Raw genomic sequence first — 11,398 nt, 5'->3', positions numbered from 1 at the left:
CATGGATGGAGTAGAACATTTGCCATTGGGCAGGACAGGTGTTCTCCTGGAGTCTTGCTCCTGAATCTGAGGGATGCAAATCGGCTCCTTTCAAGCACTTTGTTCCTTCAGAATGGTTTTGTTCTCAGGAGTTTTCTGATTGTTTCACCAGGTTCAGACATTGCCCACTTGCTCAGGACAAGACTTAAGGCCAAATACTCTAGTATTGTCAGTAGTGTCATCACCGCAACAAAAACTGCGTCACGGAAGAGCCAAAGAGGAAGATTGATGGAAGCTTGATAGGTGCTTCTCCTGAGATCCACGGGTAGTGGGTCATCCTATAATAAAGAAAAAAAACATAATAAAGTCCTGTATATTTATACCCAATCCAGTCAAACAGAGAGCCCTTGTTATTATACAGTGATGGATACATTATCAAGCAACTTTCAGAAATATCCCATTGAGAAGATCAGGAAGAAGTTTGGGATTCACCTCCAGGGTCCATGGAATATTATTTACAGTTGGACTTTCATATGACGCACGGTTACGTGTCCAGTATGAGAAGTCCTGCAAGAGGCGATATTCTCATTAGCTGATCCTTGTGACCTCCATATTGATGAGAACATACTCGCCCTCAGTGTACTGTAATGTGGGGGGTAGAGCAACGTAAAGCACAGAAATGATAGGATGATACTCATCATCTCCAGAGGTCTCTCAGAACCAAGGTATGGTCAATGAGATACAAGCTGCAGATGGGCCGAGGCTTCTAATATACCCAGGGGTGACATCACAAAGCCCTCTGTGACATCATTGCACAGTTCTATCCATCATGTCACTGATACTTTGGACCTAACTAAATGTCTAAAAGAGAACCCTTCCACATGATTTCCAATCACGGAGCAGCTTCAGTTTTTCAAGAAAAGTTTAAAAAATATAATCTGTGCTGTGATTGGTCACAATGGCACATGAAGCAGAACGTCTTTAGATCTTTTAAAGGGAAAGTGTCAGCAATTTTTTTACAATTGTAAAATTGTAAAGTATTTATATTTATATATAAATACACATATATATTTAAAAAGGTTTCAATGGTATAAAATCTGAAAAAAATATTTTAACTGTTTTGATGTTTTCATCTTGTAAACACTAGGGGGAGCAGCTGCTGACATTTCCATGAAAACAGAATGCAGCTAGCTCGCATTACGACTGCAGTAAAAGTGGGCGGGATCTGCTCACATGGGTGTGATGTCACTCCTCCCCTTCTGGGCGTTTGCAAAAAGGTAAATGAGACTGTAGTTTAGGATCACAGTGCGGAGCGATCACTGGTGACTGCAAAGTGATATATAAGGGACAACACCAAAGTCATTAATTACTACAAGGACAAAGCAGGAATGTGGGAGTCAGAGGGGTCACCCCACACTTATATCCCCTCTGACTGTCACTTCCTAAGCTCCTTTCCCTGCCATAACCTCTTATTCCCGCAGGTAAATTCTTACAGGACCCCCCTCCCCATCCCCTTCCCCTGCCGCAGCTGATTCTAAACGTCCTCCATATGTAATAATAGACAGGTACTCACCGGCAGCCTATGGTAATACACAGGGTAGAACAGGGTACAGCACAGAAACAATATGGCGATCCTCATTGTCTCCAGGGGGTATCTCAGCACCAAGATATGGCCAATGAGATATGAGCTCCAGGTGGATGGAGCCCCCTTATATACCCCAAGGGCGACATCACAACGCCCTCTGTGACATCATCACCCACAACATTCCGTCACATGACATCACCCAGCACCAGCATCATGTGACCCAGCGTAAATAGAAAGTCCTTGTTGCCTATAGCAACTATTCAAAACTAAGTTTAAACTTTTCCAACAGCTAAAGGCGGCTCTGTGATGGCAGTTTCTTCTTGTGGACGGTTGTGATAAATCTGCAGAACATCTACATAACGCGACATGTAGAAAATCCTGTCTTTTCCCCTCTGTTCTTCCTCTGGTGCTACAGAGACGGATAGAAGGAGCTTTTCCAGACCTTACAGTGCACAATATGGGACCTAATCACTGATATCCCAGATCTCCTCAATACAAGCATACCGCCAACCTATGAGGACTAGAAAGAGGGCGAAACCATGCGGCACGCGTAGTCTGACCACGCCCCTATCCACACCCCAAGCCACGCCCATTTACCATGTCTTTCTCCCCCGGCAGGAAGAGTTATCAGAGGGGCGGTGGCAGTGAGGGACATTCAGCAGAAACTCGGGACTGCAGGGCATAGACCTAAATCCGGGACTGTCTGCTGTATCCAGGACGGCTGGGACTAGAGATGAGAAGATCGACTCATGGGACTCAGGTCCAGCATCCAGGTCAGTGGTAATTGGTGGCTGGACGGGAGGCCCTGTCGCGGCTTTAGATTAGCCCGGGCTGCTGCAATATCATCTGTGCGTCCTGCTCTTCTCTAGTTGGGACCTGTGGATTATTTTTTGTTCCCTCATTCACAGTCGGACCCTTCAGAACTTTCTCATCTCTGTGTAGTTTCACTATATGACATCTGGCTTTTTTGTGTCTGTAAGGCCGTGTTCACACGTAGCATAAATACTGTGCACCAATCTACACAATAACAATCTCCTCTGGTTATTGCATCTTTGGTGCACAATTTTAGGCTTTTTCCCCCTTATTTGATGCATTTTGGTGCAGATGTGAAACCGCGTTTTTAATTGTTTTTTACAGTAAAGAAAAGCTTTGATTCTGCACTTAAAAAAGTATCTGCAGTTTCTTACAGACGTTTTTTTATGCTCCACATAGAAGTCTATAGAGGAAAAAAATCACCAAAACCGCACAGGGTGGGGGCAGGGTGAGGGACACTGAGTGCAGAATGGAGGCATGGAGGGGTCGAATGGGAAACATGGAGGCAGAATGGGAGACATTGGGGGCAGAATGGAGTCACATTGGGGGAGAATGGAGTCATATTGGAGGCAGAATGGAAACACATTGAGGGCAGAATGGAGACATGGGGGGCAGAATGGAGACGGGGCAGAATGGAGACAGGGGGAAGAATGGAGACAGGGGGGCAGAATGGAGACGGGGCACAATAGAGACCGGGGGGCAGAATGGAGATAGGAGGCAGAATGGAGATAGGGGGCGGAATGGAGATAGGGGGCAAAATGGAGATAGGGGGCAGAATGGAGACAGGGGGCAGTATGTAGACATTGGGGGCAGAATAGAAACCAGAGGGCAGTATGGATGGAGACAAGGGTGGCAGAATAGAAACATGGGGGCAGAATGGAGACAGGGGAGAAGAATGGAGACAACGGTGGCAGAATAGAAACATGGTGGAAGAATGGAGACGGGGCAGAATAGAGACCGGGGGGCAGAATGGAGATAGGGGACAGAATGGAGACAGGGAGCAGAATGGAGATAGGGGGCAGAATGGAGACGGGGCAGAATAGAGACCGGGGGGGCAGAATGGAGATAGGGGGCTGTATGGAGACATGGGGACAGTATGGAGACATTGGGGGCAGAATAGAAACCAGAGGGCAGTATGGATGGAGACAAGGGTGGCAGAATAGAAACATGGGGGCAGAATGGAGACAAGGGGGACAGAATGGAGACATGGAAGGAAGAATAGAAACATGGGGGGCAGAATGGAGACATTGGGGGCAGAATGGAGACATTGGGGGCAGAATAGAAACCAGGGGGTAGTATGGAGACAAGGGGGGCAGAATGGAGACAGGGGGGCAGAATGGAGTCACATTGGGGGAGAATGGAGTCATATTGGAGGCAGAATGGAAACACACTGAGGGCAGAATGGAGACATGGGGGGCAGAATGGAGACATGGGAGAAGAATGGAGACAGGGGGGCAAAATAGAGACGGGGCAGAATATAGACCGGGGGGCAGAATGGAGATAGGGGGCAGAATGGAGACAAGGGGCAGAATGGAGACAGGGGGGCAGAATGGAGACGGGGCAGAATAGAGACCGGGGGGCAGAATGGAAATAGGGGGCAGAATGGAGACATGGGGACAGTATGGAGACATTGGGGGCAGAATAGAAACCAAAGGGCAGTATGGATGGAGACAAGGGTGGCAGAATAGAAACATGGGGGAAGAATGGAGACGGGGCAGAATAGAGACCGGGGGGCAGAATGGAGATAGGGGGCAGAATGGAGATAGGGGGCAGAATGGAGACGGGGCAGAATAGAGACCAGGGGGCAGAATGGAGATAGGGGGCAGAATGGAGACATGGGGACAGTATGGAGACATTGGTGGCAGAATAGAAACCAGAGGGCAGTATGGATGGAGACAAGGGTGGCAGAATAGAAACATGGGGGCAGAATGGAGACAAGGGGGACAGAATGGAGACATGGAGGGAAGAATAGAAATATGGAGGGCAGAATGGAGACGGGGGCAGAATGGAGACATTGGGGGCAGAATAGAAACCAGGGGGTAGTATGGAGACAAGGGGGGCAGAATGGAGACAGGGGGGCAGAATGGAGACAGGGAGGGCAGGATGGAGACAAGGGGGGCAGAATGGAGACATTGGGGCAGAATAGAAACATTGGGGCAGAATGGAGGCAAGGGGGGCCGAATGGAGAAAGGGGAGCAGAATGGAGACATTGGATGCATAATAGAAACATGGAGGCAGAATAGAAACATGGTGGCAGAATGGAGACGGGGCAGAATGGAGAGACATTGGGGGCAGAATGGAGACGGGGCAGAATTGAGACAGGGCAGAATGGAGACATTGGAGGCAGAATGGAGAGACATTGGGGGCAGAATGGAAACATGGGGCAAAATAGACACATGGAGGCGGAATGGAGAGACATTGGCAGAATGGAAAGAAATGGGGGCAGAATGGAGAGACATTGGGGCAGAATGGAAAGACATTGGGGCAGAATGGAGAGACATTGGGGGCAGGATGGAGAGACATTGGGGGCAGAATGGAGAGACATTGGGGGCAGAATGGAGACATGGGGCAAAATAGACACATGGAGGCAAAATGGAGACGTGGGCAGAATGGAGAGACATTGGCAGAATGGAAAGAAATGGGGCAGAATGGAGAGACATTGGGGCAGAATGGATAGACATTGGGGCAGAATGGAGAGACATTGGGGGCAGGATGGAGAGACATTGGGGGCAGGATGGAGACAAATGGAAACATGGAGGCAGGATGGAGACATTGGGGGCAGGATGGAGACAATGGGGGCAGGATGAAGACAATGGGAGTAGGATGTGGGACATTATTACTGTAGGGGCTAATTAAAGGATATTATTACTGCTGTAATGTATTTTATTTTTGAGGATACTGTTTTCTGTGGGGGGTTCATGTTACTGTGCAAGGCGGCACTATATCACTTTTTTTCTTCATCTGGTGTAGTGTAGAAGTTGGGGAAATATTGGGGAATGTGCTCTGTAAGCTGCTCTAGATAACTGTGTTATTTTATGCAGAGACGAGTCCTGGCGAGAAGAAGTGATGGCGGTCTGCGATGGATGAAGAGGAAAAGTGGAGATGAAGGACTTCAACTAGAGACATCACCAGTGAGTCAGTGTGTTATCTGTACACTGACACTATACACTGTATACTATACACAGAGCTCCTGTGAATAATGGCACTATTAGTAATAGTAATATTAGTATTCTGTTTTTGTATTAATGCTCAGTATGGTAGTATTCGGTCACTATGTGGTGGTAATATGTGATCTGGTCATGGTGTGGCGGTATTTGTCTCTTGTCCACTACAGGATATTGGCCCCTCATGCCGTCCACATGGAGTTTGTTTCCGTCCTCTTGAGACTGTGCTGTGAGATATAGCAAACCTTCTTGTGACAGCACGTTTGGATGCCGTCCTGGCAGAGCCAGACATCCTGTGCAACCTGAATGGGCCGCCTCATGTTACCCACAAATACCAAGACACAACAGAAATGGAAAACTAGAGAAGTCAGGGAGGAGGAAGAGAGAGGAATTGTCTGTAGCAATGTCATGCTCCAGGATTTGATCCCTTCAGTTTGTGTTCTGTGGTCGGCTTCTCTTTCTGCCGAGCCACAGGACATACACCTTTTCACTGGGTGTTTGGGTTCTGCTTTTCTTTTTCATTTGTATTTTTATTTGGATGCCTATCACATTTTGGGTGCAGCTTTATAGTCTGCGTTTCCTGCTGGTGATAGATTCATTTGGATATTCTGACATTCTGTTGATATTTGGAGCCATTGCGTTATCTTAGGGTGCCAACCTCCACCATCATGTAGGGACAGACCAGGGTCAGAGTAGTGCTTCTACCAGTCTGAATTTGGATCTGCCAGGTTCAGGTATTTGTTCCCCTTGTTTGTACGCTACCAATGTACATGGGCTTGTGCAGTCATAATAGGCCACTATCTGCACCATTCCCTCTTTCAGGGTGTCTCGCTGTTCCTCTCCCGGGCTCCTGTTGTCACTTTCATCTGCACCAGGAGAGGTGACATTGATTCACAATCACTTCTGCCCCTAACTAGACAGATCGATGTCCCTGACATTTAAGTGACTCGTGGTTATACAGTAAAAGTGTGTGAAGATGTCGGACACCGTCCCAGAAGACTTTTACAGTTTGTGTCATTATAACATGTATAATGGTTGAGCAATGTTTAATGCTGAATTTAATGTAATATCTCCCATCAGAGCTGTAGTAGATTGGACAACTGGGTAAGGAAGACTTAACAGTCAGCTGGCCCTACAGATGGGAGGAGTGTTTGGAAGTAAGAAGAGAGTTTCTTCCTGCTTAGAGAAGTCAGCACTGGAATGAGTAGTGAGGTGACGCCAAATACAGAGAGTGTGACAGATGAGGCCGCATAGTGAGGAGTGTGAGACTGGAAGGAAGCAGAACAGAGATAGCAAGATTCTGTAACTGGATCCAGTGGCAGAGTAATTTCGCCAGAGCAGCCTGTACCCTGTGTGGTGAAGTGGACTATAGACAGAAAGAAGTCACCTGCACTGGATACGACCAGGAGCTTAAGGAGGTAGAGCTGTGGGTTAGCGGGTAACCCTGAGACAGCACAGGCAAAGTAACATAGTAACATAGTTTTTAAGGTTGAAGGAAGACTAAGTCCATCTAGTTCAACCCATAGCCTGACATGTTGATCCAGAGGAAGGCAAAAAAAAAACATGTGGCAAACACTAAGCTCCACATTGGGGAAAAAAATTCCTTCCCGACTCCATACGACAATCAGACTAGTTCCCTGGATCAACGCCCTATCAAGGAATCTAGTATATATAACCTGTAATATTATACTTTTCAAGAAAGGAATCCATGCCCTTCTTAAATTTTATTAGTAAATCACTCATTACAACATCATGCGGCAGAGAGCTCCATAGTCTCACTGCTCTTACAGTAAAGAATCCCCATCTGTGATTATGATTAAACCTTCTTTCCTCCAGACGTAGAAGATGCCCCCTTGTCCCCGTCTCTGGCCTCAGAGTAAAAAGATCAGTAGACAGGTCTTTGTACTGTCTCCTCATATACTTGTACATAGTAATAAGATCACCCCTAAGCCTTCGTTTTTCCACAGTAAATAACCCCAAGTGTAATAACCTGTCTTGGTATTGCAGACCCCGCAGTCCTCTAATAAGCTTTGTCGCTCTTCTCTGCACCCTCTCTAGTTCAGCTATGTCTTTCTTATACGCCGGAGTCCAGAACTGAACACAGTATTCTAAGTGTGGTTGCACTAGTGACTTGTATAGAGGTAAAATTATGTTCTCCTCATGAGCATCTATGCTTCTTTTAATGCATCCCATTATTTTATTTGCCTTTGCAGCAGCTGCCTGACACTGGCCACTAAACGTGAGCTTGTCGTCCACCAATACACCCAGGTCTTTTTCAGTTACAGTTTTGCCCAGTGTTTTACAATTAAGCATATAATTATACATTTTATTTCCTCTGCCCAAGTGCATTACCTTACATTTATCCCCATTAAAGTTCATTTGCCATTTATCAGCCCAAGCTTCTAGTTTACATAGATCCTCCTGTAATATAAAATTGTCCTCCTCTGTATTGATTACCCTTCAGAGTTTAGTGTCATCTGCAAATATTGAAATATTACTCTGTATGCCCCCTACAAGGTCATTAATAAATATATTAAAAATAAGGGGGCCCAATACTGACCCCTGTGGTACCCCACTGTTAACTGAGACCCAGTCTGAGTGTTTTCCATTAATAACCATCCTTTGTTTCCTATCACTGAGCCAATTCTTAACCCACATACATATATTTTCCCCTATCCCTATTGTTCTCATTTTATGTATCAACCTTTTGTGTGGAACCGTATCAAAAGCTTTTGAAAAGTCCATATACACAACATCCACTACATTTCCTTGGTCCAGTCCGGAACTTGCCTCCTCATAAAAGCTGATCAGATTAGTTTGACAGAAACGGTCCCTCGTAAACCCATGTTGATATTGGGTCATGAGGTTATTCTTCTTCAGATACTCTAGTATAGCATCTCTTAGGAAACCCTCCAGGATTTTACACACAGTAGAGGTTAAGCTTACCGGCCTATAATTTCCAAGTTCAGTTTTTGTCCCCTTTTTGATTATTGGTACCACATTTGCTATATGCCAGTCCTATGGTACAGACCCTGTTATTATGGAATCTTTAGAGATTAAAAATAATGGTCTATCTATGACGTTACTTAATTCCTGCAGTACTCGCGGGTGTATCCCATTGGGGCCCGGGGATTTGTCAACTTTAGTGACTTTTAGACGCCGCCGTACTTCCTGCTGGGTTAAGCAAGTGACATTTAATGGAGAATTTTTGTTATCACTGATCATGTTTTCTGTCATGCGATTTTCTTGTGTAAATACGGTTGAAAAAAAATCATGTAGCATATTGGCTTTTTCCTCATCCTCATCCACCATTTCCTCCAGACTATTTTTAAGGGGGCCACACTATCATTTTTTAGTTTTTTACTATTTATGTAGCTAAAGAATATTTTGGGGTTATTTTTACTTTCTCTGGCAATGATTCTCTCTGCCTCAATCTTTGCTGCCTTGATTTGGTTTTTACAGAATTTATTTAATTTTCTATATTTATTTAATGCCTCATCACTACCTACTTGCTTTAGTTCTCTAAATGCTTTCTTTTTGTCACATATTGCGCCCCTTACAGCTCTATTTAGCCATAGTGGTTTCCTCCTATTTCTAGCATGTTTATTCCCATAGGGTATATATTGTGCACAGGTCCTATTCAGGATGCTAATAAATGGCTCCCATTTGCTTTGTGTAGCTTTATGTCTCAGGATATCGTCCCAGTTTATTGCACTAAGATCATCTCTCAACCGTTGGAAATTTGGCTTCCTGAAGTTTAGTGTCCTTGAAACCTCTCTACTACACATCTTATTAAAGGTTACATGAAAATGTATTATTTTGTGATCACTATTACCCAAGTGACCCCCAACTCGTATATATTTGATATGCGGTCTGGCCTGTTGGTTAATATTAGGTCTTGCAGTGCCCCCCTTCTTGTTGGGTCCTGAACCAGTTGTGAAAGGTAATTGTCTCTCATAGTTGTTAAAAACCTATTTCCTTTGCTTGAACTACAGGTTTCTGTCCCCCAATGTATTTCAGGGTAGTTGAAGTCCCCCATAATAATGACTTCTCCTTGAGTCGCTGCTTCATCTATTTGCTTTACGAGGATATTCTCCGCTGCTTCCATTATTTTTGGAGACTTATAACAAACCCCTATCAGTAATTTATTATTTTTTCCCCCTCCCCTTATCTCCACCCACAGGGACTCTACATTTCCATTAGATTCACATATATCCTCCCGCAAGATGGGTTTTAAGGATGATTTTACATATAAACACCCCCCCCCCCCTCGATTGTTTGTACGGTTATTTCTGAACAGACTATAGCCCTGTAAATTAACTGCCCAGTCATGGTTCTCGTCCAGCCACGTCTCAGATATCCCCACCATGTCATAATTATTTTCCAACAAAATTAATTCTAATTCCTTCATTTTGTTGGTGAGGCTTCTGGCATTAGTTTACATGCATTTTATGTATCTCTCTGTACCTCTATTCCTTCTTACTTTATTGACTGTTCTAACCCCACCCCCAATTTCTTTATTTGTGCCCAGGTCACTATCTTCACTATCTTCCCCACCTATAAAATGAATACCCTCCCCCCAATCCCTAGTTTAAACACTCCTCCAACCTTCTAGCCATTTTCTCCCCCAGCACCCATTGAGGTGCAGCCGGTCCCTAGCGTAGAGTCTGTAGCCAACTGAGAAGTCAGCCCAGTTCTCCAGGAACCCAAATCCCTTCTTCCTACACCAGTTCTTGAGCCACTTATTTATCTTTCTAATCTCCGGTTGCCTCTCTGGCGTGGCACGTGGTACCGGTAGTATTTCAGAGAATACCACCTTGGAGGTCCTTGCTTTCAGCTTGCAGCCGAATTCCCTGAAATCATCTTCAAGGACCTTCCACCTACCTCTAACTTTGTCATTTGTTCCAATGTGCACCATGACCGCTGGGTCCTCACCAGCCCCTCCCAGTAATCTGTCAACCCGATCAGCGATGTGCCAGACTTGAGCGCCAGGTAGGCAGCACACTGTTCGACGATCCCTGTCTTTGTGACAGATTGCCCTATCTGTTTCCCTAATAATTGAGTCCCCCACTACCAGCACCTGCCTGGCCTGCCCTGCTCTCCTATTTCCCTCCTTACTGGAGCTGACACTCCTCTGGCTTTCAGGGGACATGTCTTGCTGCAGCAGTGCTACCCCTGTACCGTCAACCCCCTCATATGCCAACTTTGCAAATGTGTCACCCTGGCCTGGATGCCACAAAATGTAATAAAGCTGTGTCTGAGAGCAAGGGGGAGGTTCTCTAGTCAGGGGAACATTAGCATGCAATGCCTCCTGTCTCAGGCCAGTAGGGGGAGCTGGCTGCCCCTATAACAGCTGGTACTGGGGGCAGGGTTAGTGAGAGCTGGACAACCTGTCTCAGGATTCAGGTCCCAGAGCAGAGAGGGACAGTTGTATTGCACCTAAGAGGAAGTGTGGCAGGAGGAGAGCCACAAGCCAGAGACAAGAGGCGAAGTGAGCCTGTCTTGGCAGATACAGGACTTAATTTACCAGACTTTGGTGTCTGAGGCTGGAAGGATTCCACATCCTTCAGCAGATAACCAGTCCGCAGGGGACTGTATATTCCTTGGCCTAAGAAGCCTGGAGGCCCTGCCACAACATAAGGGACCAGCAAAGCCGTACAAGGCTGGGAGCAGAAAGGAACCCACGTCGCAGGCCATACAGGCGAGAATACACGGAAAGCTCGGAAACGTGGGCTGTTACCCTATAAGGAGGAGATAGCCAGAAGGAGCGCAGAAAGCACGGTAGGCCTACACCCTCACCCTGACCAGGGCCAATTTCCCCATTTCTCTCAGACATCCAGGTCCCCTCCTAGCCGTG

Source organism: Phyllobates terribilis, unplaced genomic scaffold (genome assembly GCF_046119375.1).
Source record: "Phyllobates terribilis strain yellow unplaced genomic scaffold, ASM4611937v1 Scaffold_470__1_contigs__length_1423970, whole genome shotgun sequence".
Lineage (NCBI taxonomy): Eukaryota > Metazoa > Chordata > Amphibia > Anura > Dendrobatidae > Phyllobates > Phyllobates terribilis.
The sequence above is the reverse complement of the archived record's forward strand: the minus strand, read 5'-3'. Positions refer to the sequence as shown.